Below are 19,744 nucleotides of genomic sequence, written 5' to 3'. Positions count from 1 at the left end.
ATTTATACCATATTTATATCATGAAGCCACAGCCCTCTGACTCATGCTCTGCACTTGTGATGGGGAAAAAAATTGTATCCTGTGAACCTGGGACTCTTAGCCCTGAGAACTAGTGTTTGTACGCGGGATATTTTTTGAGAGAATTCAATCATTTAAATATTTGGGATTCATTCTTTATCCTCTGTGACTGAGCCTAATACAGCAGACATGGATATCTGACCTTTAATTGTTTACATAGGTATTTGTTTTGTTATTGGATATGCCTTCGTCCCTGTGTATGATTATCTTTAGTGCTTTATCTCTAGTAGTTAGATAATGAGTGTGCCTGTTAGAGGTTGGTTTGGTTTACTCATTTGTTTTTGTTTCCTCAACTTGAGACAAGCTAGAGTTATCTAGGAAGAGACAACTTCTATTGAGGTAACACTTCTTATCATATGATTCAGTGAACAATTCTTCAGGACATTTTCTGGACGAATGATTAATATGGGAGTTTCCATACCTCTGTGGATGATGCCACCTTGATATCCTGTCCTGACTTCCCTTAATTATGAACATGTGAAATAAAGTAAACTCTTTCCTCCTCAAATTGCTTTTATTTGTGGTATTTTTCATAGCAACAACAACACAAACAAACCAAATAGAACCTAAGAAGGTATTGAGTGTGTGGTGTTGCTGTGATGGAACTGATCATGTTGGCTTATTGGGGAGGATTGTGGGAGCATTTGGGACTTGGTGCTGGAAAGGCCAGTGCTTAACGAGCTGTTGTGGGGACTTGGAAGATAGTGTTGAGAGCAGTGACAATGATGGAGATTTAACTTGTGACATTTCAGAGAGACATTTGAAAATCCCTCAATGCTCTGGGATCATTTGTGTGGTATTTGGAGCTAAAAATTTATGAAAATGAAATTTTGCTTATTGGCCCAAACAATGCCTATTAACTGGGACTGAAGTCAGCTATGATTAAGAGACCCACATCACTGACCAAAATCCTATGGGAAGTATTGCCTAAGGGTCAGCACCATGGTCAAGAGGTCTAAGGCTACATCTCAAGCTGACAGCTGGACCTGGCAATATGTAATCTCCCCTACTCCATGAATTACTGATTTTGTAACCATAAAAGCTGCAGCAGTGAAGGGGTCGTGGGAAGAAGCTGGGGCGTGGTACTGTAATACATAAAAAGAGCTCATTAGTCTAGGTAAAGGTCCAGTGGCAATGGAGACCCCAAGATTGAATGGGGTTACAGGAAAGAGATGTGCATTTGCATCATGTATCAAGGCCTTACTCCCTGAAGAGGAGTCAGGAGACCATTGGTGAAGGGGTAGCCTCAGTTGAAATGGAGACCCTAGCATACCAGAGACACCAAGACCCTGCTGTCACTACCAAGGACAAGAATGGATGTAGAGTAGAAGTAGCCTAAGTCCATGAGACAAGCAGTGTGTGTGTTGTGAATAGCAGAGCTGGAAAAGTGGAGTTGCCCAATTCTACGGGAGACCAGAAGATTGCTAATAATCTCAGACAATGGACACTGATACTATGCACTATGCATTGGTTCCTCCCTACCTCTTGGAAAGAAGTGTGTGTGTGTGTGTGTGTGTGTGTGTGTGTGTGTGTGTGTGTGTGTGTGTGTGTGTACTCTTTTGAATTTTATAGGATCCAAAAGTTGAGAGACTGAAATTTTTTTCTTTTTTTAAGTTAGAAAAAAGTTTGTTTCACATGTCAATCCCGGCTCCCTCTCCCTCCTCTCCTCCCCATCCCTCCCCACCAGGCCCCCCAGTCCTCCACCCAGTCTCCACTCCGATCCCAAGGTAGGGTGAGGCCCTCCATGGTGGATCTCCAGAGTCTGTGAAAGACTGATTTTTTTAAAGACTGTGGGACCTTTAAAGTTGTACTGTTTTGAAATTGACATAGGATCTTGGGGATTAACTTGAAAAGGAAGGTTATGGTTTACCAGTGATGTATTTGTGTATTAAGGTAACAAGGAGTCAGTTATGCTGATAAGTTTTGTTTTTTTGTCAGTTTCATAGGAGCTATGTCATCTGAGAAGACAGAGCCTGAACTGATAAAGCGCCTCAATTATTTTATGGATGAGCAAATCTGTGGGGTATTTTCTTGGTTAATGATTGATGTGGGAGGCCCCAGCCCACTATGACCAGTCCCAACTCTGGGAAGGTTATTCTGGAAAAAATATATTGGAATAAACAACAACCAGGTATCTGAATAATCTGTAGGGAACAAAGCAGCAAGGCAGTGAGCCTGTTTCGGCTCCTGATTCCATTCTTGCTTGAGTTCCTGCTCTGAGTTCCTACCCTGACTTCTCTTAGTGATTGGCTGTTCCTGGGCCACCTAAGCCTAATCACACCTTTCATTCTCAAGTTCCCTTTGATCACAATGTTTATGACAGCAATAGAAGGCAAGGAAAGACAGTAGGTGCTCCTAAAACTTATCAGAGCAATGGCTGCCTTAGGCTTATTCTAGTCTATAAATTCCATGAGCACCCTTCTTGGCGCTTATGAAAACCCATTCCATTCCTTATAATGCATTCCTTGTGATCACCGCTTATATTTCCCAAGCTTCTAACACAAACTAGTTCTTTTTTATTTTTATTTAAAGTAAAAACAATCTTATTTTACACACCAATGCCAATTCCCTCTCCCATCCACTCACCAATGCCCCCCACCAACCCCTTCATCCCACTCTTTAGAGAGGGTGAGGCCTTCCATGAGGGGTCATCGAAGTCTGCTACATCATTGGGACAGGGCCTAGGCCCTCCCCCATGTATCTAGACTGAGAGAGTATCCCTCCACAGGGAATGGGCTCCCAGAGCCCATTTGTGTGCTAGGGATAAATACTAATTCCATCGCCAGAGGCCCCATAGACTGCCCAAGCCCCCCAAGTGACATCCACGTTCAGGGAGCTTGGTTCGGTGTTATGCTGGTTCTCCAGCTGTCAGTCTGGGGTCTGTGAACACCCACTTGCTCAGGTCAGCTGTTTCTGTGGGTTTCCCCAAGGAGCAGAGATTCACAGCTAAGCATTGAGCTGAACTCCTGGAATCCACAAACTAATTCTTACCAGTTACCTACTGTCCGTCATATTTTTCTTATCATCTTCCTTCACATAGTATTCAAATGCTCATTTCTGTGTTCGTGCTTGTTTTTGTTCTAACCTGAGAATGACGTTCCTCTCCTTTATTAATTAAAATATGGATATCTGCCCCAAATCCCTCCTTTATTAGACAGTTTCCACTCACAGATCAGTTCCCACTGTCCTGGCTTTTCTCTTATCTCATAATTTATTAAAAATTACCATGTGCTGTTTCCATCTAGGCAAACAAATTCTAAGTTTCTTGAGGACAAGGATAATTTTAGTCATTAATTGGTTCCCACTTTGCTGTAAGTTCTTCAGCGTTGAGTAGTGTTGTGATTTTCGGCTTCTGGAAAACAATGATGAGAGTGACGTAGAGAGTGAATGGCAGGAGGCACAGCAGGTATCGGGAATCATCAGAATATTTCCTGAGTCTTCCCCCCGTGGCATCCCCCGTCATTTTTCAGGCATTCTCTCCATTACAGCGCTCAGCCTCCTTTTCTGTCTGCTGTCTCTACAGTAATGTAACACTTATGTTGACGATTCCCCATTAAAACAGAGGTTAGATTAATGTCCTATGTGTACAAAGACTGAAATAAATCCTGACATTTCTAATGTAATGACTGTTTGCTGGGACCTTTATGTGGGAACCATACTTGAAAGTACCACAGATGTGCATGGAATATGTGAAGTCATGACAAATTGTCCCTGCAAAATAAAAAATGATTTATTTACAGTAGTGTCTTTAGGAAAATTTTAAGCTAGAAACTGGACTTTTTTTTTCTTTACAAATTTCTGTTCATATTTGCCAACCTAGAATATTGGGAGTGTTATAATCAACTGTGCCTCAATAAAAAGAATTTTGGAATCTTTTCACACCAGAATTTATTTTTCTTACTACTTTGTGATGCTTGGAATATTCTAATATTCTTTCCTTTATTTTTGAGATTATAATTACATTATTTCTCTCTTCTCTTTTCTCCCCGCAAACCTTCTCATTTATCCATCCTTGTTTTCTTTCAAATTCATAGTCTCTTTTTCATAACTTATTGTTAAAGGCATAAATACATATATGTATATATATACATTTAGGAGGCAATAAATAAATAAATATATTTCTAAATACAACTCCCTTGTTCTGTGTTATGTTACTTGTATATATGTTTACAGAACGGACCATTTGGATGACCAATCGATGTGCTCTTCTCTGGGGAGGACCACTTCTCCTACTCCCAGCATTCCCAAGTTTTCTGTTGTTCTTTATGTATGATTGTGGACTCATGAGAATTTTTTATGAAAAAGAGTGGACATATTTTTCCCAGAAATTGATATAAAACTTTAGTTCAAAACCACAAAAGTTAAATTTCTCTGGTTTACATCCCTATATTGCCCCACATTGTGATAAATATATATATCAGTTAATCATATCAAAGATAAATCTTATGCTATAATGGGAACCAACCCACTTCACTTCTAAACACCCCTCTATGATACATTCTAGGCTTTTCTAACTCTGAGTGAATCAGTGGCAAGAAAATATTAATGAAGCCAGGATTCATTGCCCCATCCAGATAACTGACAAAGTCCTTGAACAGGAGGCAAATGCCTCCATTCATATTTACATTTGCACATAAAATGTCCACACTATTTATTTGTGTGCACATAAAACCATGCATGTAAACAATTGCACAGCTACGGAAATACCTTTTCACAAAAGCATAGTTAGAACCGTTTTCTGAGATGCGTGGCTGTTTTGCTAATGTAAACACTCAGATGTCTATTAAACTTCTACAGTGTCATTAGAATGGTATCTCTGGCTAATCTTTTCTGCCTCAATGAAAACGACTGGAGTACGTCTACAAGCCGCTGCTCCTGGCAGCATTTGTCTCGATGGTGTACTGCAGGAACGAGGGGCCAGGCAGTAGAGCTGTGGAAGGCAAATGCCCTTCATCAGTGTCTTCCTGGCTGCTCTGGCGGCCAAACCCCATGGCACACAGGACAATTCCCAGACATTATTTGCTCAACATCAGATTTGAATTTTTTGATTTCTGAGTGCTGTGCATGGCGCTGAACTAATTTTTCTTTATTTTGTCTGGGCTGTCAGTTTTTGACACCGGATGGTCATGTTAATTTCCCATTTCCTCCCCAAAGCAGATGCTCAAAGTTTTCAGAATTTCATGGCAATAATTTTGGAAGGCTTTACAAAAGTATGAATTTTCTTTATCATTATAATGAAACTTGAAAAATGGTCCTAAAGGAGCAGGTAAATTTTCCTTGTAGCTGAGAGAGCTGGTTGTAATGAGGCTGTTACCAGGCAACGGGTCTTGTGGTTACTGGTTCCTTAATGTCTCTAAACCTGGAATCTCATTCTGTGAAGGGTTGAGAAACCTGGGGAAAACAATACAAGAAAAAGTGATTGCCCCTCTTCCTTTGAAACCAGCCACTTGGAATAATTTTTACTGAGGTCATTCCATGTGTTCATTAACCAAAATGTAGCAGTTCTATGACCAAGATATCCAGGGAAATTAGACCTTGCCCCAGGGAATGATGTTAGTACATTAGAGGGACAGCAGGTTCCTTTGCTGGTGAGCAAGGCAATGTCTCCGATTCGGTCGTACAAACCATCTGCCATCCTCTAGGCTGGCTCTGGCCTGCTGTTGTTTAACTGCAGGTTTCACGATCTGTCTAGAGTAATTCCAAGAGCTGCGTTTGGTGTTATCTGAAACCCAGATACCTGGAAAATGTAGCTGGCAGAGCAGGCTTTTCACCCTCACCAGGTATTACCTATGCAGAATAGCTGGTCTCATTACGATAGTCATACATGCAGGTGACATCCATTGGCTACATCCAGGCTACTCTCCTCTTTCAGATTCCCATCCTCTTCCCCAATGGCGCCAAAGAATGATCACATAAGCCCAACCCAGAAACCAAAGCTCTGTGTTTTGTCATTGTCAAAATCTCACAAACAGGTATTAAAGAGCAACCCCAATCTTAGGAAGCATTGGATATAAACATTTCCCATGTGCTTTACTACACATGCCTTTGCAAAGCTGGGACAGAATCGTGAAAAGTTCCCTCAGTTAACAAGCATACTGCAGAGCATTCCGTAGAATATTTACAGCATTTTTTCACCCTTTGCATTGACCAGGGGGAAAGAATGGACCAGATTTGTAAGGAATTGAGTGCACATGTGTAAAAATGCACTGTTCCCAGGTCTGGGCAGGAGTCCTACTCGGTATTAGAAATACAGTTAATGCTTTTGCAGTTTGTCTTTATTTCAACAAATGGAGAGTGTAATGAATTATAGGCAAAAATGATAGAATTAGCACTCACATTGTAAGTCTGAGTTCTTCAGTGTATGATCATATCTAGGCATGCACGTAATGAAGCAGATATTAAGTATGTATTTATTTTCTTAATTATCGTTAACATATTTTTACTTTATGCATTTTAAATTTTTAAATTATGTATTTAAAGTTATAATATAATTATACCAGTTCCCCCTTCCCTTCCCTTTCCTCCCTTCAAACTTTCCCATATGTGGTTTCTTGTTCTCCTTGAAATGCATGACCTTTTTTTTTCTTCATTAATTGTTGTATCTTCTCTCCAGCCCTGAATTTTAATTTTAAAAGAATGCTAAATATTAATGATTTCCCCCAAAATGTGGAATGTGGTCTACACAACTAATACAACAGTCAGTAAACGAAACAACTGGTGTAATCTCGTCACTTTCATGTGAAATCATTTTGAAAGTACTTTGTTATCAACACTCAGAACTTACTGGATCACACTGCTAAATCCTAAAGTAGGCCTCTAAGAAAATTCCTAAGACTCCATTTTACTGACTCATCCAATCATCCATCCATCGATCCAATCCTTTCTTTACCCAAAGATCCCCCTCATCTCTGGGGATAGTGTTAACATAAAGATTCCTCAGACTTCTCATAGATTTGGCATTTCAAAAATGACTGAGCAATGTGCGTGTTTGCAAGGAGTTCCATGACTTCTTATGCAGGTTTCTCTTAGATCATACTTTCTGCTCAACCCCTGCATCATCCCATCTATGTAAGTGACACCTCAGCCCATATGTCACAGGAAAATAATTTGCCAAGATGTCAAAGTCTATTCCTGTTTCTACGGATGAGTAGAAACCTTGCTTCCCGATCCTCTTTTAACTTCTGCAGCTCTGGAAATGTGAAAGCAGTGTGTTTTTAAAAAGGCTTTCACTCTCAGGAATCCACTTTAAATGAGTGCAGCTACGATTCATCACGGCTGATAGCTTAAACTGTGTCACCTGTGAGCTGGGTGGGTGTCTAAGGACAGGTCCAATCACATGGGACCAGATCTTCCAAAATTCCCTTCCTCTTTTAGAGATAAAACCTACCAGTCTCTGTATATTCTTGATTTCCTTTCACATGTGACAAGCAGCGAGGTATTCATTTAAGATATTGTTGATGTCCACTGATTCATCTGCTGTACTGATCCACCCCTATCCAGTGAAGTAGCTGTTGAAGTTTCTGAGAGAGAGAAACAGTCACAGAGGGGGTGAAATTCACTTACCTGCCATCTCCAACATTTATCCATTGCTCCTTCTAGGTATCCATGGCTAATGCAGTGAGCTGTGTCAGTACTATGCACACAGGTGGTGGGACCTTTCCTCTGTGTCGACAATTTGTATTTTCTTCTATCTACAAAGATCGTCTGTCCTCATTTTTCTCTTATTCTCCCCCATCTCTTTTCTCTAATTCCAACTTGGAAATTCCCTCCTAAAGTTTAGTGAGTTAGTTAATTTCTCTTTCGAAGGCAACAAGTAGGTTTATGAGCATGGAAGACTGTAATAAAAATTAATTGACTAAGAAAAGGAAGGGAAGTTAACTCATTTCCTCCAGTGCTAACTGAAGTATCACATATCATGTGGAAGGGTGACTGTCTTCATTGAAAAAATGTATGGGAAAAATGGCTACATTGGTTTTATATTTTTATGCTTTGGCTACATAGAGTAATTTTCTTTTTTTTTTTTTTTTTTTTTTGGTTTTTTTACGAGACAGGGTTTCTCTGTATTGTTTTGGAGGCTGTCGGTCCAGCCTGGCCTCGAACTCACAGAGATCCGCCTGCCTCTGCCTCCCGAGTGCTGGGATTAAAGGTGTGCGCCACCACCGCCCGGCTGATAGAGTAATTTTCAAAGGAGTTAATCTGATATCCGTTTCCCCCTACAAGACTTATTCAAAGGCAAGACAAAGCAGAAAAGTATCAGGTATTCTCCTTGTTTAAATATTAACAAGAGGGGGTTACAGACCACTAAACTCTGATCAGAAAAGAATATTCTGTGAGTTCCATAAATATACAATTCACACTTTCAGCAAAAATGTAAAATACTGCAATTACGTATTTGTGTATGGATTGTTTGTCTTTTGTGTGCACAGGAAGTAACTTAATGCATGTGGAGGTACATGATACTGTCTTTGAGAATAAAGTCAGATTGTCCAATTTGGGGGCAATGACCTTTACTTGTTGCGTCATCCTGCTGGCCCTTAGCAGTGATTATTATTGGGGTACTTCTTTGGGAAATGAGGTATTATTTCTATTTCTTTCCAAAGTAGTGAAGGTAATGAATCAGGAAATGGAATTCTTCACCATCGTGGCAGTTCCATGAGCCTTGGTTGTATGGGTGAGATTGATACTCAGATTCTTGACACTTATCCATTTTCAACCTTAGGTTTTTCTGAAGCAACTTTGGAAGTAATAAATCCTGGTCTCAATGTCTGGGCACATGTGTTTTATAGCTGAAATGCCATTGTGCAAAGCCATCTAACAGCATGGCTTTAGAAATTGTTCACTTCTCTGAGTCTGCATATTCAAATATTTACTATGTCCAATGGTGAGCATATATCATGAAGCAACATGACTTGCATACAGCAATCAAGTCAGAATACTGTGTAAACATTCAGTATGTGTTAATTATACTCACCTTCTCTTTGGTTACAGTTGGAAGAGTTGCTAAGAGACTTCCCAACCACCAAAGGGATGTTTACAGTTAAAACTAGGCTTGAAGTATCAAGTCCTATTTGTGCATGGAAAAGAGGTTTTCAAATGTCACTTGCTAGGCTTGCAATTTTATAGGGCCTACATCTATTTATGTCCTGTTTCTCACAGTTTGCATATGTTTGCTTTGTGTCCTGTTTCCCACACTTTTCTAAGGGCACAGGCTGTGTTTGCTCAGAATTGTCTCTGCAGAGCTTCTTTGCCTGGCATGTGATGGGCATTCAAGAAAGAAATACACATGGAGGAGAAAGGAGGGATTGATAGTTGGTGTACTTGTTACTGTGAATGTCTTCTTGGTCCCCATACAAAGATCTTTACAACAGAGTGTCATGGGCCAAGAAGACAAGGGAGGAGTGACAATGACACTTCTTCTGCAAAGTGCTTAGCCTTCTCTTCAATTGCAATGTTTCCTTGAGACATGTCACATGCCATCTCAGTGGGAGTGTCACTGGGAGGGAAAGTAGGTTACTCCTGAGTTCTAAGAGGACTAGGTCAGAGCAAATTTTGTTAAAATTCAATAAAAGGCATTTTCTCTTTACTTTTTGTGTCAAAAATTATTCCATGGGAAGACAGGGGCAGGGAGATAAATCCCTAGCTTTGTGCGAAATCTCCTAAGTCACTTCTCAAGATGAAATGTCCCCTCCACAGGCAGAGTTGTAAGTAGCAAGAGCAGAACTGTGTGACCTGTGCTGAAAAGAGATTAGTGCTGGCCACCTTCCCTTTTCTCCTTATGTATGGGTTAGGAAAAGACTTGAAAATTTGATTCCTGGATGTAAAATGTTTTCAGCTAATTAATTTCGCTGCATCAAGTATTTAGTAAGTGCCCACTATAACAGCAATATAAAAGAAGCAAAGGAACCATTATTAATTTAGCTATGTACCTCATAAACACCATCTCACCTGCACTACAGAGCACTGGACATCACTGTCATTGCAAAGATGGAAACTAGACAATTATGCAAAAAAAAATACCAGGTACAAATGCTCTCTCCTCTCTCTGCTACTAAAAGCTAAAATCTTGAAGTTCAGAAATAAACTGCAGGGACACATTAAAAGTAAAACCATAGCACTTTCTATTACAGGAACTAGTTGGTTCTCACAGAAACTAAAAGTTGATAAGTGATGACATAGTTAATTTCTTTGGAGCTGAAGAAGTTGGCCTTAAAGTCACTTAACTTACCTAGAGTCAACAAAAACTGTTGAATGTGAATTGCAAGACTCCTGGACATGACCACATGAATTTGCAGCTTTTCCAAATGTTTTCTCGTTCTTGAGTGTTGAATGCATTCAGTACATACAAAAAATGAGAAAAATGATAAATGAGATTTTTCCCTTCACTTGTAGCCAGAAGCCACACAGGTTAACTCAGGAAGTTTATGGCAGGTTGTGCAGCATCATGGTCATGCAGATACTAAAGTAAAAATCTGAGAAAGATGCAGAGCTGGAGTGAATCCTCCAGAGAAGTCCCTGTCCATCAAAGAGTCTTAAAGGACAAAAGTAGTTGATTGACTGAAGGTATCAGGAGTCACAGACATGTTGTGTATATACCAGAAGTGTATGGTTTCCTTCACCGGCCTTCAAGCAAAGCTGCAGAATGGGGAGTCCTGGGGATGATCTAGACCAGGAAGAGGGTAGCTGGGAATGAAAGAGAAGAGGTTTGAAAGCAAGGAAATACAACCATTGGAGTGGTGGCTTTCTGTCCCGGTTATTTTTTAAAATTCATTTAAAATAAAGTCTTATCAGGTGTGACAACTTGCCTCCAGCTGAAGAACCACTTGTCTCAGCCTGTGAGTATATGCTTGCTATATGTATGTTGTCAAGTTCTGTGGCAACTTTATTTTATTGAGAAGTTTGGACTTGATATTTAGAAATATGGGAAAACTGGAGAACTTACTAAGAGTAGGGCAATATCAGACAAAGAAAGATGGAAGATGAGTAAGAGATATGTAAAGCAAAGACAGAATAAGACAGTGGGTGCAGGCATTGGATGAGAGAGAGGTTTTCTAAGCTGGCTGGGAATGACATAAACAGGTAAGGTTGGTGACTTTGAGCAATTGTATCTTGTCCTGATATATTAGGGCAGTCCTGTAAGATTCACGTCTGAGTTGAGTCTTTTGTTCTCCAAAAACTACCCTCTTCCAAGTCTTAAACATAATTGAAAATACAATGATCTCCAGACATAAAAAACTTTAATAAAAAAAACAATTTGATGTAAATGGCATGTGTATCTGTGTACCACACGTGTGCCTGGTACTGGTGAAGGCCAGAAGAGGGTGCTGGATCCTCTGAAATAGGAGGAACAGATGTTTATGTGGAACATGTGGCTGCTGGGAGTCACACCCAGGTCTCTGGAAGAGTAGCCATTGCTCTTAATTGCTAAATTATCTCTTCATCCCCGTGAGGTTGACTCTTTTTAAAATGGCCATGTTCTGATCAGATATGCAGAGATTTTGCAAGACTTTTTAAGATGTGGCCATGTAGAGAAGGGTAGTTGAAATAGATGTGGGTTCACAAGAAAGGCAGGACTGATGTCTTGGAGGGGAACAGACCTTGCCAGCTCTTTGTTGTGCCCATTGGAAAAGCTACTCCCACTCACAAAGACATAGAACTCAATAGGCGGAAGAGGCAAGGTTTGGTTGGGACTCTGGCTGCTAGGGTAGAGATGAATGAAGCAAAAACTGACAAGGGCCTGTCATTGTAAGTGACACTCGCGTAATCTGCTTCCCATGCCGGGAGAGCCCCTCCTCTGACTTTCAGAGACCAGTTGTCTGGCCTCTTTCCCGCTGATGAAAAGACATGTTGAGACTTGCCTAATAATTCAGTGAAGGGACAGATCCACTTTCCAGCTCCCTGTGGAATATTGAAGACCAACTTGAGGCCTTTGAAGAGTAATGAATCCTAACAACTGACATGTTTGAGTAGTACAGGATCAGGCTCTGTGCAGTGAGATTTTCAAAAATGACCTATGTGCAGTCACCACTAAATAGAATTTCTTGAAGCGGAAACTGAGTCTTATGATCTGCCGGTGCCAGGGCTTTAATTCTCCTAGTGGCTGCTTTCAGAGACTTGGTGAGTGTAGAACATTTGTCTTTCCAGGGATCAGGAGGTGCTAGATACAGCACAGGAGTGATCCCCACCCCATACAGCACAGGAGTAATCCCACCCCATACAGGACAGGAGTGATCCCACCCCATACAGCACAGGAGTGATCCCCGCCCCATACAGCACAGAAGTGATCTCTGCCCCATACAGCACAGAAGTGACCCTACCCAAGTGGTCATTCATCAGTGGTTGATTCGCAAATCAAACACAGAACTTAGTCAGATTGAGGGTGCTGAGTGCAGATTAGGAAAGATTTGAGGTTAATTATATAAGCCTTGACCACAGTTCTTCTCACCACTGCTCTCCAGAGTGGCTAGTATAACTATACTTGCCTTCTCCTGAACTAAAGCAAAAATAGGCCTTAAGGATTTATTCTGAAACCTATGGACACTGCTGACAGGTCATCCCTTATATAACCTGTATCTTGAGCAGTCAGACAACATTGTTTATTATTATTATTATTATTATTATTATTGTTGTTGTTGTTGTTGTTATGCGTTGTCCCACTGCCTTTTTTGATTTATCTGGAATTTGAAAGGCTGCCATTAAGTGTCATGCCTCAAATCATAGGCTACGATGTTGCAGCACTAACATTTTGTGGACTCTTAGGGAATGTCATCTAGAAACCATAAACACCTCAGCTAAAACACACACACACATGCTTTCTGAAACCTTTTCCAACTCTCAAAGGCCCCGAGCTTTGTACCCCATAGAGAAGACATTTAATCCTTCTACCAGACTTTGCACCCACCGTGAAGTTTGTTTGCACATTCTACTCTGAAGTAAACAGACGGAATTTTTATCAGCCCTTCATTTTTATTTTGAAGAACACAGTCCACGTTCAGGCTACCTCTAATATTTCATTTCTAAAGATGATTTGCTTATTATGAAAGCTATTGATACTATTGTTCACTCTTCCAAGTCACCTGCACACATGGTTACTTTTATATTGACACTTGTGCCAAGAATCAATGTTAGTTTTTATTGTTGCTGGAAGATAATCCTGGGGCTAATAAATAACTCTAATAAGATTTTTCAGACAGTCTGATACTTGTCCCAGAGCCACAATCATTAGATGAGATAAGAACCTTTGTAACCAAACAGTCTGTGGTTTGCTTTGTCTTCACTTGGGAAAAGTCCTCTTGTAGTAGAACACACCCATGCTGCATGCTCAACTTGGTAGCAGGAACCTTTCCATTTGCATGCTGGGAATGGATAAATGAGAACTTTTGTTGGAATTAGTTTTTATTTTCACTTCCTGGCATAACATTTATCTAAAGGACCTCTGTGGACAAAAGGAAAAGTGTTGAAGGGACCTCTGTGGACAAAGGGGAAAGTGTCTAAATCACATTGAAATGGGAAGCAAAAGCCAGCAGAGCCTGCAAGTGTCACAGTTCAATTACTCGGGTAGAAGAAAAGCTGGAGTCCAAGGTCCTTTCAAAAACAAATTGAAAGAAAGAAGCTGTAGTCAGTGTGCTTCTTACTCATTAATGAATAAAACTTTACCAAGTGATAGATTAATCTCCACCTTCCATGAACTTCTAGATTTGTTTTGTTTTTCATTTAATTAATCTCCATCTTAGTTAGTACTTCCGGATTCTGAACTCATGTGAGAACAGAAAGGAGAAGTCGATTGCCCGAGGGCAGGAACATGACCCTTCCGTTAGCGTGTTTCATCCAGACTTGAGTTTGTGAAACTTTTGTTTGTTTGCTTGTCACCTTAGAGAAACTAGAAATTGTCAGGTAAGTAATCTGGTTCCATTGTGGATTCCAGGCACTTCTGTAGTTTTTTGTTGTGTTGTTGTTGTTTTGTTGTTTGTTTGTTTATGCAATGTAGCTGTCCATTCTGGCCAAAGACACAGAGTCCTGGGAGAGCTACTGGCCTGATGCTGGGAAGGGCATCAGCTTCCTGGGAACTCTGTGGCTTCCACATACAGACTTCCCCCCACCAGGGAGGGGGAGGTGCCTCAAAACTGAGCATGACCACATGGGCCATTCAAAGACTGTTACTACACGATCACCATTTTAAGACAAAACAATTGAGAGGTTTGTGTTTTTTAGGTTCAGGCCTTCCTGCTCTGAGGGATGTGTAATGTAAGTACGTGACTAAGAAGGATGACACGGGTGTGAGAGTTGACAGGCACATCTCAGTGTGTGATCCTCCTGTCCTGCGTCATTTGCTGATGTCACACCTTGTACAGTCATGTTGTCAAATGACTTTTCTTTCCTTCTAGACACTCTGCCAGACTCCTTCCCCTCCCCCACAGGCCTCACTGTTAGTGTGCCAGTCTTGCTACAGGTCACAAACCCTTCTTTCTTTGTACTTTTCTTTTAAGGCAAAATGAAGTATTAACTCATTCCATTGAAAGGACTCACTTTTTCCTCGCATACTAACACTATAATTCTGCCTTTCATGAGGAAAAAAAATACCAACTTCAGAGTGTCTCTAAGAAGACCAACGCATTTCAAGGGAAACATTCTTTTAGTAACAGTGGCATTGCCATTTTTCAAATAGGGCCAGTTAGGATTAGACTTTCACTGTTAACATAAATACTTAGAATACATTAATTCAATTTGTGTTATTTATTGGTTGTTTGGGAGCATGCACAAAGAGTTTTAATGAAAAAGAATAAAAAATTAGACATTTCCAGTACTGCTAAATCTTGATTTTATATCCCCATTTTCTGTGCCTGTGACAAGTAAAAATGTTTGAGATCATTTTGACCTTAGTGAATCCAAATATGCTTTTATTCCTCTGAAATTTCAAAAACCAACCACTGATTTTTCACTGAAGACTTTCTAATACTGTGCAGGTGAATTAATTTTCATCCTAGTGGTTCTGGCCTGAGTATTACTTCATCTAGCACTGGAATGAAACAACACTAACAAAAAACAAATAAAAACAACCTCATTCCTTCCTGTGAATGACTGGAAAAAAAGGGTATCACTTTCAGGCTTTTGATAGGACACTGGAATGTTCATATATTTAGTAAAATCTTGGTTGTTTTATTATCATTATATTTGAGTCATATCTCAAAAATATACAGTGTTTAATACACTTAAATGAATGTAATTTCTGTCCTGGTAACCAGAATTTCCACTGAGGTTCACTTGCACCTCTGTGCTTGTGAGATAAAAAATTCTGTGATTACAGCTGCTTGTGTGGGTAAAGCCATACCTAGCTAGTAGAGTTGACAGGCTCCTGACAGGATTTGCTTAGCCTCCATTATCTTATTGCTAAAGAGACAAGCAAAATCAGAGAAAGAAGCCCATGGGAGGGAACAACAGTGTAGCAGAAGAAAACACACTGCAAAGCCTGAGAAAGACACATAGCAACAGTGTGGTCTCCAGTCTCTTCATAAAATATTAGCAAGAAAAACCACGTGGTCTGTTTCTTCCCATCTCCCCCTTTTCAGTCGCCTGCTCTTATTCTTGATATGTTTTTGTTCCTTACTTTCCACGGATCACCTAGATTTCCATTTCACCCCAAAATTACTGCACAAAAGTGCTGGAGATTAGAGTCTAAAAATCCTCCCATCATATCTGGGCTCGTCTTTAAGACTGCCCTTTATGAAAGAAACATCCTAGGAATATAGAGAGAATGAGAAAATGACAGTGCCCAAGATTGAAGAGTGACAGGAGGAGTAATGACAGTAATGATTATTTCTATTTCCACCTTGAAGATACATGATTATATTTGTGTGACAAAATCATTCACCATCCTGTGAATACAAAGTGTGAGTGTGTGTGTGTGTGTGTGTGTGTGTGTAAGCATGCATGTGCCTGCATGTACAGCATAAGCACATACAGTCACACACATGCAGGAGGGCATGAACCTTATAGTTAAAGCTGTGATGATTTAAATGAGAATGGCTTCCATAGGTCTTCAGGTTGTGGAGCTGTTTGGGAAGGATTAGGAGGTGTGGTCTTCCTTATTGGAGTAAGTATCACTCAGGAAGGGCTTTGAAGTTTCAAAACCCCTGCTCTCCCTCCCTCCCTCCCTCCCTCCCTACCTCCCTCCCTCCGTCTCTCCCGCCCTCTCTCTAGATCAGGATGTGGCTCTAAGTGACTTCACCAACACCATTCCTACCTGCCTCCACACTCCTTGCCTTGATAATAATGGACTAACCTTCTGAAGCTGTAAGCAAACCCCCAGTTAAATGTTTTATTCTATAAGCTGCCCTGGTTATGGTACCTGATCATAGCTAAGGGACAGTAACTGAGACAAAAGACCAGCATTTTATGAAACTCCATCAGACCAGAAGCAAGACTAGCATTAATGACAAGCAAAATTTAAATGAATCTGGCCATTCTTGGAACATAAGCCCCTGGGGACCAGTGATTTCTATCATTTGAAGAGAAGGAACACTCTTTGATGGGAAATAATGTGATGCTTCCAGGTGACGCTTTCTGGTTTGGTGTTCGGTTGTGGTTGATGACATAGACTGTGTGTGTGTGTGTGTGTGTGTGTGTGTGCAAGCATACTGAATTTTGTGTTCATAACAGTTGGCAAAAAGAGAACATGAGGTTACCGTTCTCCTTTAAAAGGGGGAAATTGTGGCTCAGAAAGAGTTAATGAGACTCACACAACTGAGACCATATTACACGCTATAAGATGACTCCAGTACAGCAAAGTCGCTGCTCATCTGACTATGCCCAGCATGACACAGGAAGGCCCTGGCTGGGAGCCAAGGGAATAGGCAGAGTCAGTGACTATTGAGCCGTGGTGTGAACATACAGGGGCAGTTCTCACTAGTCTGAATCAAGGCTTCTTAGAAGGAGTGGGAGAATTCTAACAATGAGAACTAGTAACAAAACCCAGCTACTTTGAGACAAACATTCCTTACACTGTCCTTGTGTAAGGCTTGGAACTCTGGCAATCAAGACGGGAACTGACAGTTTTCAAAGCAATTTCTGAAATGAAACCGGTGTTTTAAAAATGTCTTGTGTTCAATAAATATCTGACTTTCAGTAGAAAATAAATTCCAGTTTCTATATAAAAACAACTTGACATTTTTCAGTAATACTTTTTAATGAGGATTGCTCTGAGCTATAATATAATGAAGTTTGTTTAAAAGTAGAGCAGGCTGGCAATGCTTGGCATAACAATGAGGCATATGGCAAAACAGTTGTGATTTATTGGCGTAGGCTTTCGATTTTTGGAAACCTAGAGGCTTTCTGCATAGTGGACTCGGTCTTGCTCTTCTGTTCTGAAAGGGAACCACAGAAAAACAATCTGCTTAGATTACACTAGTCTGGTGTGTATTTACAAGATTTTCCCTTTGCCTTTGCGGTTGTAAATATGGGCTTTGCTCTTATTGAAAATGAGGGACAGTTGAAAAGATTCTCCTGATGACTCACAATCCGTGACACTTCTCGGTGACACACAGATAATTGTGTCATTTGAAAACACAAGAAATCAGTTTCGAGTTAACATTGCTAAGTATGGGATATTGAGTTTTGTCTATTGCACGTGTCCTTTGATAGTCTGAAGTCAGTTATAGGATTTCTGTGTGAGTGCCAGGGACTAGGGCATGGTAAAGGACCAAAGTCAATCAGAACTGAGGTTAGAATCTCATCAGACCATGCCGACCTCAGTGTGAGACCAATAAACGGCATTTCCTGTGCCATTTAAAAGGAGAAGACTCCCTTCGTTTTTATATCTTTGGAGATTGCGAATGAATAGTGAATTGATCGCCTACCCACTTCCTTTTTGTAGCATATTAAATTTAATATTTTTATCAAAGTCATACATTTTCCTCTACGTACTATTGTTTTTATTGCTGCTCTGTTTAACTAGCACATTCATGCCTGCAGGGATTCCCCAACTTGTCATCATGAATGTATTAAAACATAGAAAATGGAAACAAGGCTAGCTGCTAAATGGCTTTCTTTTGGTTCCATTAATATATGTTTGTGGCTTGTCACTCACACTTTGCACACAGAGTTGTGGAGCTGTGAAATATTCCCACCTTGGGGATTACCTTGTCAGGAAGCATGATGCAATCATTTTATACTTTTTATTCCCCTACATAATCAGTTTTATGAAAATCCCTGAAAACATAGGTTTGCAACTTGACCCCTTTTTGTCCTCTATTTTCTTCCTTTACAGATAACCCCCATTTGAAGGAGCTTCAAGAGGGAGATAAGAACAGATCGCTAGAAGGGGCTAAATGGTGCTAATAATCACACCACACCTAAGGGTGCCCACCTGAGTGAGGGGTGACGGGGCCCACAGGCTTCACCGCCAGCTCCAGACTGAAAGTCAAGTCAGGCATGGGGGTGGTTATTTGCAGACTGCCACAGTGATGTCGTTTTCTCTCCTTCTTTTGTGCTGGCGGAAATGAACAGCCGTGCAGCATCTCCTTTGTTTTTACTGGGAGCCTTCCCAGTTCAACATGAGGGCTTCTGTTTGTGATTTCCACAGCACCTGTTCCTCTCCTACATATGTGTAAAAGCCCCTGGGGGCATACCATTTCAGCCTTTTACATTTAATCAGATCCTATTTGTTCTGTAATCCTAGTCAGCTTGGTAGCCTTAATAAAAACCCCCTCCTTCACTTCAACCTCCAAAAGTTGAAGGACGAAAAATAAGGTGCTTATTTCATAAAGTTTGGACCACAAACCGGTATCTTCATTAAGCATATGGGCAAATTAACATGAATTTTAAATAAATTTTAAATGTGGTTTTGAGACAGTTAATATGGACGTTTTTCTCTGATTGAACATAATAAATAAGCCATGTGAGTAAAAACACGTTTTGACTGCTGTATCCAGGGATGAGATAGGCTTTGCTTTAGAATGGAATGTATGTGGTTATCGAGTATTAATGTTTAACTTGAGGCAGCTTTAGGAAACAGAAAGTCATTTGTTTCACATGGGAAGCAGGTTGCAGAGACTGGGGAATCACCACCAGTGCTTTATGCTCATCCAAACATTCTAAGGACTATCCAATACTTCTCGATTCTGGAATAAAGTAAAATGGATGCCTGGGAGGAAAAAACAGTTACTATTTTCTTCCTTCTCTTCATAGTGACATGAGCAATAGGCCTTCAGTTGAATATGCAACAGAGTGGGGGGAAATCTGCTCGGGAATTGAAATTAATGAGAGCTTTCGGAACTATAAAATTTAGGCTGCTTTTTGTCACAGGGGTGAAGGGAGGAGTCCTCAGTACCACACAATGCAGATTGCCTCGTGACTCATCCTTGAAAATCAGCAGTTTGAAATCCTAGAGTTAGCACCGGGTGCCCTCCAGAAAGATTTTATGAGCATCGGCTTTGGCAGAAATAGAATGTCAGTTGTCCAGACATCATTTTTTCTCAATGAGCACATGTTTAGACGTTAAATAATCACAGAAGCAAATCAATTGCAGTTTCCTTTGGCAGAGGTTAGTGCCCTGTGCAGTGAACTTACATCTTTGGAAGGCTAAACATTGCTAACCTTGAAGGAACAGAATAAATGTGCAAATGGGAATGATAGGCAGGCCGGAGAATTGATGTTTCTGTAGGACCTAGCTGCT

General features: G+C 40.5%; 1 protein-coding gene across 28 annotated transcripts in view; it reads left to right on the top strand.

Moving 5' to 3' along the window:
- The window catches only part of Nrxn1 (neurexin 1), a 1,058,108-nt gene that overhangs the window by 251,077 nt on the left and 787,287 nt on the right, over positions 1-19,744 (top strand). The window lies entirely within an intron of this gene.

This window comes from Mesocricetus auratus, unplaced genomic scaffold (assembly GCF_017639785.1).
Source record: "Mesocricetus auratus isolate SY011 unplaced genomic scaffold, BCM_Maur_2.0 Super-Scaffold_100676, whole genome shotgun sequence".
In the NCBI taxonomy this organism is placed as follows: Eukaryota; Metazoa; Chordata; class Mammalia; order Rodentia; family Cricetidae; genus Mesocricetus; species Mesocricetus auratus.
The sequence above is the reverse complement of the archived record's forward strand: the minus strand, read 5'-3'. Positions and strand labels throughout refer to the sequence as shown.